The following is a 12,258-nucleotide window of genomic DNA, read 5'->3' on the forward strand; positions in this document are numbered from 1 at the left end:
ATACAGAGAAATTATAAGGAAGACAATGATCGAAGATATGCAACTGAACCCACCGAAACTGACAGACTGACCACCTCTACAACGTAGACAGACTGACCATTTCAACCCTACTTCAAGGCTAAGGGACTGATCACCTCTTATCTATATCTCCACTGCTTCTGTTGTCTCCTCTGCTCTTCGACTGAAGAAGCCACCTCAGCAGACAAAACGTCTCATCAATAAAGATACCCAACTGTTGCACGTGTTGCTATTGCATACCTTTAATAAAACGAAACAGCTGATATACCGGTATTGGGTATCCGTGATTTAGTAACCACTGGCTTGCCGGTACTGCAATATATACACCGTGGAGAAGCATATATACTGGCTTACCGCCGCTTCCTTTTTTTCACATTTAAAATCAAAACAATGATTTACCAAGTGCTTGAGGATAGCCACTGCCGTGATAGCATTGATTCAGATCTTTTAACATTGTCTCATTTTTACTTTCTGCTGGTGCAACAATAGCCTACAATGCGAACAAAAATATAACCGGTGACTCGATAAAATAAATTTAAGAACTCCCACAATAATACTTTTCGTGCGAGGCGAAAATTAAGAAGTAATTACAAGGAGTTAATAATTCAGAGAGTCAAAACGGCCCTCACCACACGCGATGCAATTTAGCCACACATCTTCCCAGTGTTATCGTGACAAGAGTATATTAAGTGTCGGCTGGAGAACTTCTCGCACGATAAACTGAAGACCCAAGTTTGAAAAACTATCTCGTATAATAGTTGAGAGTCCCAGCGTGTGTGAAGCAGTTTTCCCGGTAGATTAAGATAAGAATGTTTCCCTCTGGCGCCATCTATGAGTAGAATGGAGATTTACACCACCACAGGAGTGCACCATCTATGAGTAAAATAGAGACTTTACCACAGGAGGATGCAACTGAGTAGCATGTAGATTTATACCACTAGAGAAGAGCGCCATATATAAGTAGAATGGAGACTTACAGCACCTCTACAGGACATCTGCGAGTACCACAGAGACTCCCGCCACTACAGGAACCATTAACAAGTTATGAAAGAGAAACTGTAGCCACTCTTAGTTTTACTCAGAGAAAGCTGTGGGAAATGATCAGCAGCACTCTCCACGCTATTGTCATCACACTCAAGTGTTGTTCCTCCCATGATACACAAACACACTACTGCTACCCCAGGCTGTAAACACTCAAGTGTCATATATAGCCAGATGATTTAGATAACAGAGCAATTTGGACTAACAAAGGTACGATAGATCTTAGTGATGATAAGCTCGGAGTACAGTAGTACAGTCAACTCTCTTATACAGCGCCTGTAGTGCGTTCTTTTTTTTTTTTTTTTTTTTGTAAATGTGAATGAGAAAGTACATAAATTTTTTTTAAGACTTTCCACGAGGTATTCAATCGCATTTATCAAAAACTCGCAGTATATAGAGGAACTTCTTAAACCTACTTCAAGAACTAAGGTAATATTCCTGGGGTAATAATAATGCCAATAATGATAGTATAATGACAATATATTAACTAATACTATTAATATACTGTCATTATTGAAAATAAACACCTAATGAAATAAAGATTTGGGGTAATAAAGATCTGGGGTAATAAGGATAAATAATTTGAAGCTAAATAGTATAAAAAAAAAGAGCGTTGAAGTTACGGATAATCAGTATCTGACAAGAGGAAATCAGATTCATTCAATCTGATGGTCAATCAAGTTTTTTGGTCAATATATTTATCATTTTATTTAATGGTGCAGCGCTAAGCTGATAGGGGTGGTGCAGCGCCTTCAGGAATGTGAGACAGCATGATCCCAGGGAAGTGTAGAGGTCAAGGCACCTCCCTGGAAAGGTTTAATAATAATAACACTCGTACAATTAACATTAAAATAATACTTCCAATAGATATAATATCAAGTGGCACAACTGTGGCCAAAAATATCAAGTCATTTGCGTGGTAATATGAAAAAAAGCTAAGTTTATTCTGTTCAAATTTTTATTTTAGAAAACAATACAAAGGGATAATGGAAGTACAAACTGACCAACTTTATTAGGCTATACAATTGTATTGTTAGAATAATAAAAACAAATTAGTTTCAGTGGCCCCTGGTGTGGGGCATCTGAGACCTCGCTACTTTAGGTGGGACAATTGTGGTGGTAGTTCATATAAAACGTGGTAAAAAAAAACTACCTACTTCTTGGGCACTATAAGTACTGTTACTCCATATTAACATTTTGCAAATAAGAAAATATTATATTTATCGGCAAACTCTGGAACATCTCTCAGACTGCGGTCCAGGTGATATATAACAAAGTTTCTCAACTCATTAACATCGGAAAAAAAAAATCCTAAAATCACTTGGACAAGCTGCATTTAATGCTATTGCTATTCCTGCATTGCGAAGCGCTATTTTTCTTCCAATTTTTCGGAGTGATTTGAACCTTGCAGTGAAATGCTGCTGCAAACTTGTCTCACTGCATATCTTCATGACCTGTCTCCTGACAATGCTATCAGGGTATTCGCCAAGTCTACTGCGTTCTTGTGGTCTTCCTCTTATACGTGCGCACCAGCCTGTACACAAGAGAAACGGTCCTCTATGAAATCCCCTCTGACAAATACAACAGAGTTAATACTGAAGGTCTCCTATAAATATGGCATATTTACCCAGTTGAAATATAACATATAATAACAGAGTTAATATTGGAGGTCTCAAGTGCTACTAATTAAAACTTAGCTATAACTTAATAATTACTAACTTACATGAAGAAAGGGTAGCAGATGGTCGGTGGTTCCTGTAATGTTTACTAAATTCTGGAAGACTGTTCAGCAGTGAGAGCTCTTAAGATTTGACTTTTATACAGACTAGAAAAAAACAGTTGAAAAACCATTAAAGTACTGACCATGTTAGTAATAAAATATTGATTTTTAAAATTAAAACACTTAACATAATTTAATTTAAACTGTGCACGGGAGCTCATATAAATCAAGTTTAAAAGTCATGTGCTCTACCTGGTCTCGGTTGACTGGTCTTGCTCTCAGTCACCCCGCTCGGTGGTATTATACGGTATACAATACCCACAAGTTGATGCCTCGGCAATATTGGAAATACTGACGAAAAGTTTCGCCTGCATTACAGGCTTTATCAGTCAAATACAGAGACGAATTGTATTCCCGAGGAGATCAACGTTGATGGAAGTAGATGAAGTAGAGAGGTAGTTTAATGTAAACAATCCTTATCACCCTGGGTAAGAGATGATCATTGTCACACCATGCTATCTTGGGTGAGAGATGATTACTGCCACACCATGCTATCTTGGGTGAGAGATGATTACTGCCACACCATGCTATCTTGGGTGAGAGATGATTACTGTCACGCCATGCTATCTTGGGTGAGAGATGATTACTGCCACACCATGCTATCTTGGGTGAGAGATGATTACTGTCACACCATGCTATCTTGGGTAAGAGATGATTACTGCCACACCATGCTATCTTGGGTTAGAGATGATTAATGTCACGCCATGCTATCTTGGGTGAGAGATGATTAATGTCACGCCATGCTATCTTGGGTGAGAGATGATTAATGTCATGCCATGCTATCTTGGGTGAGAGATGATTACTGCCACACCATGCTATCTTGGGTTAGAGATGATTAATGTCACGCCATGCTATCTTGGGTGAGAGATGATTAATGTCACGCCATGCTATCTTGGGTGAGAGATGATTAATGTCACGCCATGCTATCTTGGGTGAGAGATGATTAATGTCACGCCATGCTATCTTGGGTGAGAGATGATTAATGTCACGCCATGCTATCTTGGGTGAGAGATGATTAATGTCACGCCATGCTATCTTGGGTGAGAGATGATTACTGTCACGCCATGCTATCTTGGGTTAGAGATGATTACTGTCACACCATGCTATCTTGGGTTAGAGATGATTACTGCCACACCATGCTATCTTGGATTAGAGATGATTACTGCCACACTTTGCTATCTTGGATTAGAGATGATTACTGCCACACCATGCTATCCTGGGTGAGAGATGATTACTGCCACACCATGCTATCTTGGGTGAGAGATGATTACTGTCACACCATGCTATCTTGGGTGAGAGATGATTACTGTCACACCATGCTATCTTGGGTGAGAGATGATCATTGTCACACCATGCTATCCTGGGTAAGAGATGATCATTGCCACACCATGCTATCTTGGGTGAGAGATGATTACTGCCACACCATGCTATCTTGGGTGAGAGATGATTACTGTCACACCATGCTATCTTGGGTGAGAGATGATTACTGCCACACCATGCTATCCTGGGTAAGAGATGATCATTGCCACACCATGCTATCTTGGGTGAGAGATGATTACTGCCACACCATGCTATCTTGGGTGAGAGATGATTACTGCCACACCATGCTATCTTGGGTGAGAGATGATTACTGTCACACCATGCTATCTTGGGTGAGAGATGATTACTGCCACACCATGCTATCTTGGGTGAGAGATGATTACTGCCACACCATGCTATCTTTAGAGATGATTACTGCCACACCATGCTATCTTGGGTGAGAGATGATTACTGCCACACCATGCTATCTTGGGTTAGAGATGATTACTGTCACACCATGCTATCTTGGGTGAGAGATGATTACTGTCACACCATGCTATCTTGGGTGAGAGATGATTACTGCAACACCATGCTATCTTGGGTTAGAGATAATTACTGTCACACCATGCTATCTTGGGTGAGAGATGATTACTGTCACACCATGCTATCTTGGGTGAGAGATGATTACTGTCACACCATGCTATCTTGGGTTAGAGATGATTACTGCCACACCATGCTATCTTGGGTGAGAGATGATTACTGTCACACCATGCTATCTTGGATTAGAGATGATTACTGCCACACTTTGCTATCTTGGATTAGAGATGATTACTGCCACACCATGCTATCTTGGGTGAGAGATGATTACTGCCACACCATGCTATCTTGGGTTAGAGATGATTACTGTCACACCATGCTATCTTGGGTGAGAGATGATTACTGTCACACCATGCTATCTTGGGTGAGAGATGATTACTGCCACACCATGCTATCTTGGGTTAGAGATGATTACTGTCACACCATGCTATCTTGGGTGAGAGATGATTACTGCCACACCATGCTATCTTGGGTGAGAGATGATTACTGCCACACCATGCTATCTTGGGTGAGAGATGATTACTGCCACACCATGCTAAAAAAAAAAAACACACCACAGGTAGGATTTGAACCCGCGGCCAGAGAGTCTCAAAACTCCAGACCGTCGCGTTAGCCACTGGGCCAGCTAGCTTCAATCGTGTCATTACGATTTCGTGAGTCATGTTTACGGCTTTGAGGGGACTTGAGCTAGAGTTCGTCACGGCCATGCTGGCGGGAGATTCGTCTGTAAAAACTTGCATTTGTGGACACAGTGGTGTTTATGCTAACCTTCCTATGGTGTAGAAATATACCTAGTTGGACGAATCTTATTGAAGCTAGCTTGCCCAGTGGCTAACGCGACGGTCTGGAGTTTTGAGACTCTCTGACCGCAGGTTCAAATCCCGCCCGTGGTATGGTTTGTTTGCAGTCGTGTCTTTACGATTTCGTGAGTCACACCATGCTATCTTGGCTGAGAGATGCTATCTTGGGTGAGAGATGATTACTGCCACACCATGATATTTTGCTAATATGGAAACATTAAACCCGTTAGAATAGCATTACTCCCGAGAAATGAGAGGGTTGGGGAGCTAATGATGTTAGACCCAAGGCTACCTCTAATTCCTTGAAGCAAGAGCCCGTCACAGACCCAAGGAACACCCCTCCCCTCCCTCTAAGACAGTTGAAGAAGAGTGAAAGCGATGTATGGGAGAAAGAGGAGGAAAGTCACCTGAAATTCGGGTGTGTGTGTGTGTGTGTGTGTGTGTGTGTGTGTGTAAATGTTCACTTCCAAAACGTGAAATCCAACATAAAATCTACAATGGGTAACTGCTCATTTCTAAATTGCCTTGACCGTCTCCAGTGTTGTAGTCTCCTGAATTTGACCGAAGAAGCCTGTTGTGCAGGCGGGGCATTACGGCAATAAAGATAGCCAAGTGTGACACGTGTGTCTCGCAAATCTAAACATTAGAGCTTGAAAGCCAGAATAAGACACTGGAATCTGAGAGCCAGACAAACAAGTCAGTGGACACCCTGGCCAGCCACAGGGCCAACACCTTCCACGTGTAATACTTGCACTTGCAAGGACGCCGGTTCGGTTCTTAAATATTACACAAATAACTTCCACACACTCATCTGCGTTAATAAACACCACCGTGTGTAGCAGTGTATGTCAGTGGCTGCTGCTAGCTGTGCCTCCACTATAGTGCCTCCACCGTAGTGCCTCCGCCATAGTGCTCTACTGTACTGTCTACAGGGCTCCACCACAGTGCCTCCATAGTGCTCCACCACAGTGCCTCCATAGTGCTCCACCACAGTGCCTCCATCATAATGTCTCCACCATAGTACCTCCACCATAGTGCCCAGGGCATCACCGAAAGTCATCACACGACAGATCCGTGTCATTGTACATACACAGATACACACCTTAGTATATACACATATATACATAACCCGAGTGAATATACAGACACACGTGTCAGTGAGTATAGTCCCTCTCAGGTAAGATCAATATTTAGCCAGAAACCGATGTACTCTACGCTCCACTCTGTGTTGTACATTACAGTCATGCTTCACGAGCACATGACTTACATATTCTCTCTCTCTTGTTGTTTCTTCTGTATCCCTGCTTTTGTGTTGCTGCTTCTGTATCCCTGCTTTTGTGTTGCTGCTTCTGTACCCCTGCTTTTGTGTTGTTGTTTCTGTACCAATGCATTTGTGCTGCCGCTTCTGTACCCCGCTTTTGTGTTGCTGCTTCTGTACTCCTGATTTTGTGTTGCTGCTTCTGCACCTCTGTTTCTGTGCTCTTGCTTCTGCACCCCTGCGTTTGTGTTGCTGCCTCTGCACCCCTGTTGTTGTACTGCTGTTTGTCTGTCACTTCATGAACTAGAGAGCGTATTGATGTATGTTAGCGTTGAGCTTATCGTAGAGCTCTTCTTAATGTTGAAGGATGTCATTCTCAATAACAGAAAATGATCACTTAAATTTATAACAAGAGGGAGTTTCTTTTAATATAGAAATGAGCTTCATTAAAATCAACAGGAAAAATGGGCTCCATTTATAGCAACAGAAAAAAAGGGTTTCATTGGCAGCTATATAAAGTATGAACTAAATTCACAAAGATAAAAAAAAATCTGACTTTTCTCAAAAATTTAAATATACTACTAGGCTTCGTTAACACGTCTTTTACGTCACCGTGGGTCTCAAACATATCATCCAGATTCAGGTTACTTTTACGAAGATGCTTTTTTTTTCAGTATTTTTAGTGTGTCTTGGAGACGAGAGCCTCCATGAGTGTCTCATCAAGCGAGTGTAACAACGTTCTTTCCCTCACGCAACATATAATCAGGTACAGTGTACCATAAATCACTGGGGTAAAGAAAAAAAAAGCCGTGCAACATTTCTTGGAAGTTACGAGACACGCGAAGCAAACCCGCTCTGGTGGTTCTTCTAACCAGCGTAGTGTTACACTGCAACCTGAGTCTCTGATGCTGATAGTTACTGTCTCATTTTCTTAACGCTGCTGTCTAGCTTCTCGCTTTCCTCTGATGCTGGTGGCCAGCATCTGAGGCCACCATCAGTAACCAGCATCCAAGATGCTGCTGATTACTGTCACATTTTCTCCTCACTAGTGTTGCTGGCTAGCTTCTCACTCTTTCCGATGCTAGTGGTTAGTATCTCATCTTCTCAAAGATTCTGCTAATTATTATTTCATTTTCTCCTCCCTAATACTGCTGGCTGGTTTCTTTTTTTCTCCTTTCTAATCCTGCTGGCTGGCATCTCATCTCTTTTTCGCATTTGGGCTTCGTCAGTTGCACCAGATACCTGTAACTGGTTTCGAGAGTTCTCACAATACGGCATGAAGCCAGGCTTTCATGTTGACTGCTTGATCAAACAGGCTGTTGTTGCCCGCAGTCATACATAGTTTTCAGGAGGGTGAAAAAAAATCGAGCAGACTTGATAACTATCATAGCTCCCTTTGGCGTGCTGTTGGACGGGCGCCTAGCCCTGCTACAGCAGGGAATACCAGCCTAGCATCAACATGTGGCAAACTGTTGATGCCAGGGTTTAAAGCCTATAGACTACACTACGGTCATCGAGTCTTTTCACTGTCAGACAAAATAATTTAATCCCTAAAATGAGACTGAACTCAACATATATATAGTGAGAGAAATACACTTCTTGGTGTATATATCCTGTGCTTGTGTAGAGATTTTTGCTGTAATAAACATTAGAAGAGTCCTATGTGGGTCTTAATCTTTCGAAGACACGTTCTGATCCGGGTTTGCGTATATAATGAGTATCTCTCTTGATGCGTATATCTTCACCAATAATGATAAATATACGTATCATAAACTAAAGATTCACACACACTTTCCCCTTCCTTCAAGGAAAACGGTTAACTACATTTAAGCTTTGATAAACTACAGAATTAAAAAAAAAAACTAAAAAACTAAAGTATTACATGATTGTTCCGGTTGAGCAGCAGAGGTGAGCCCAGAACCACGCGAACAATGCTCTATTTGAAGAGTGAACGCCAGGGATATTTGATGACTTTCGCTTCCAGAGGACGATCACCGGGCTGTTGTGCGCTCGTCCTTGTTCGAATGTTGTCATCTGGGTGAACGTCTCGGCCGTTTCAATGTCACACGACACAAGACAAGGATACACATGGGATAGAGGGAAACCAACCCATTCCGCGCACGCACCGCCAGGTTAGCTAATATTTTGGCGGGATATAATGAAGGGGAGAGGTAGGGTAGATTGTTGGGTGGTGCTCGCTATGGTGGGTCGGTCGATGGAGACGTTCGCCATCGTATGTTTGCGAGGTTGAGGGTTCAAGGTTGCAGCAGCAGCGAACCGATGTAGGTAACAATGTTCTCAGCGACTGTTCTACTTACAGTTTCTGGATGGCTGAACGTAAGCGGATGATTTGCCACAGAAAATTGGCTTCAGATTGTCGTATGGCACGATTTTTTTTTTTTTAGCGATTTCCTAAGCCTTTAATAAAAATATTAACAAATTCCAGATGGCAATATTGAACGGTAAACAACCACGAAGTTTTTTTTTTACTTCTAAAAATAAGTGTATCAAAATTAATGCATAACTTAAGGTAATTACATTTGTTATTTTTAAATGCGAGTCTTCAAGAATGCTGCTAAGTGCCAACCAAACTCTTCCAGCTTTTAACCTGCTTCAATAAGATGACCTTCGTAATTAACCCAGGAGGAATTATTTAACCTAGGAGGAATTATTAACCCAGGAAGATAAATAACTCAAGATAACCCAAGCAGTGTGGCTTATTTCTGGTAGGGTCAGGTCCTTCCCTATGATGCCATCTACATCAGGGACAGCAGTTGCAAGAACACTTTCCCACAAGTCTCACATCGCCTGACATCGAACCTTTGTCCTTTCGGTTGTAAGGTAAGAACTCAACTATGGAGGTATGAGACACAGGCAAACACGAAGTCGGTCCTTAAAATGGATCTTTTCAAAACACAAGACAAACGAATTTAATGAAAATATCATTACAGCTGTTTTTATATGGAACTTATGGTTCTCGAGTCGGTACTTGATCAGCCAGACTGTGGTGCTCACACTGGCTTGCGTGTTGCTAGCACCAACAGCCTGATTGATCAGGCCATCATGAGGACAGGGTCACGGGGACAATGATCGGAATCTTCAGATGAGTATACAATAGTATAGTGGAGCTGATGCAGACGTTTTGTCAGTAAGGTAAAAACTTAACTGCACTACTCATGCCCAAAATAATACATGAGAACACTCTTAGTGCTCCAACAGAGACCCTGGGAAGCATGCAGTTGAGTGCACGTTGTACGTCATGAACGTCACGAGTGACGACCAAGTACGTGGAATGATTATGTGTATCTGTGTGCGAGCAGTGCATGTACCTGCTTACCACACTCGTATATTGTAGCTAGAGCAGCGTGGAGAAGTTGTAGACTGGGCTGCTACTATTGTATGACTCGACTCGTCCACTACCACCACAACTATCATCACCACCACCACAACTATCACCACCACCACCACAACTATCATCACCACCACCACAACTATCATCACCACCACAACTATCACGCCAAACACCACCAATGCCTTCACCATCATCACCAAATACAATCATCACATACAACCACCACCAAATACAACCATCACATACAACCACCACCAAATACAACCACTACCAAATACAACCATCACCAAATACAACCACCACCAAATACAACCACCACCAGATACAACCATCACATACAATTACCACCAAATACAATCACTACCAAATACAACCACTACCAAATACAATCACCACCAAATACAACCACTACCAATTGCAATCACCACCAAATATAATCCCTATCACCAAATGACACTACCACCTTACTATCACTATGGCTGCCGTCGTAGCAAGTCATCTTCACAATGACAAGACAAATAGACAGGAAACAGCATGTAGCGTCCATGTCCAGCAACAATGACGTGTGTCTTCACAGCCTAGTGATCCACCAGAGCTGTAATCACCGACGACCTGACGGCTCACACACCTAACAGAGACTAGTGGACGGAGGATAGAGCCTCCAGTAACCCCTCGCGGGTAAGTGTTCTTCCCACACCCGTTGCCCGAAGGACTGTTCATTGTCTGTGATGATGAATCACAGATGACGCCCTCAACTAGGTCAATACTGATCACAGTGAAAAAACTAAGGGCCAGTGATTCTGTCCAAGAATAGGCGCTGGAAAAAAAAATGTGCAGATTTTTTATGCCTGTTTATGCCTTTATTTTTATACTGGAAAATACATGTTTATATACAGGAGCCTAATTTTGACACCTCGGTATAAGTCTTCAAATTCGAACCGTAATACATACGTACACTTAGTGACCATAAAAGCTTTCAAACACAAAATCGAATTAATTTTCAGAACTTTCTTCGATGTTTCCAAATAATTCGTTAAGAATTAAGGTTCTGAGTTTAACCTAACTAACATACAAATATACAACGAAAAAATCGGTAAATGTCAAGAGTTAAATGGTTAGCTGCTCAGGTTGGAAGCTTATAGACTACACAAGTGTCGTCAAGGCCGCACATTTTGCAAAGTTTACCACTAGGCTACATTACTACAATAATAACAAATAATGAGATTATCATATCCGTCATTATAGGCATAATAAATCAACTGTGAATTTTTGGGAGGGTTATACTAGGTAATTTACACTATTTATGGCAATTGTACTCGTGTGTACCTGTGACTAAATAAACTTATTGTCTATATTAACGATACAAAAGACACATTTTTAAGTACAGTAAAAACTGGTAAATGCAAAGAAATTCTTTGACATGTAAACATACGTTATCTAAGTGCTTTAAATACGTAGTTTTTAGATACTTCGTGGTTTAAATGGGAAAATTCACGTGACAGTAGTGAAGCAACATGGCGAACGCGGCAGGGAAATGCGGGTAATCATCATTTGGGTAATGTTAAGAGTTTTTGTTTTCAGAAAAAAAACTGCATTAAAGATTAAAGATTCATGTTTCTCAATATTCGGCTTGGACAGACCTCCGCAGATTTCTGTTCCATATTGGAGTGTGAAGTTTGCCCCCTCCCCTCACTTAGATTATGCAACTCAGTTTAGGTCTCCGTATTACAGAATGGATAAAAATTCGTTAGAAAACATTCTGAGAAGTATGACAAAATTAACCCATTGCTTAAGAAATTTTTCATACAAAGAAAGATTGAAATCCCTTAAGCAAGAGGGAATTGTTCGAAAGTTACAACACTGTGACCATCAGTTCATTAAGTATTCTGTGCATGATTTACACACAAAAGTCACCTATATAATGAGTTCGATACAACAGCCTTCTCCTCAATATCTGCCCGTTCATTACCCGACATCCGACAAGTCCTGAGGATCACCAGAGATCCACGTTCTAGTGCAGTGTGGATAGATTAACAGCTCCTGGATCTTCTAAATCTATACCACAGGCTGAACAAATCTGTACTATAACAGGACTAAGACTTCCCGCAAGAAA

The 12,258-nt window shown here is 41.4% G+C and overlaps 1 long non-coding RNA gene across 1 annotated transcript; it reads right to left on the reverse strand.

The window, feature by feature from the left end:
* Window positions 1–1,838: 1,838 nt before the first annotated feature.
* LOC128684296 (uncharacterized) lies at window positions 1,839–10,858 on the reverse strand. The gene is made up of 3 exons (XR_008406363.2): window positions 10,614–10,858; window positions 2,783–2,884; window positions 1,839–2,593 (listed from the first exon to the last, which is right to left on the reverse strand). It is a non-coding gene; the product is annotated as an uncharacterized lncRNA (long non-coding RNA).
* Between the last annotated feature and the right edge of the window lie 1,400 nt (window positions 10,859–12,258).

Source organism: Cherax quadricarinatus, unplaced genomic scaffold (assembly GCF_038502225.1).
Source record: "Cherax quadricarinatus isolate ZL_2023a unplaced genomic scaffold, ASM3850222v1 Contig2517, whole genome shotgun sequence".
NCBI lineage: Eukaryota > Metazoa > Arthropoda > Malacostraca > Decapoda > Parastacidae > Cherax > Cherax quadricarinatus.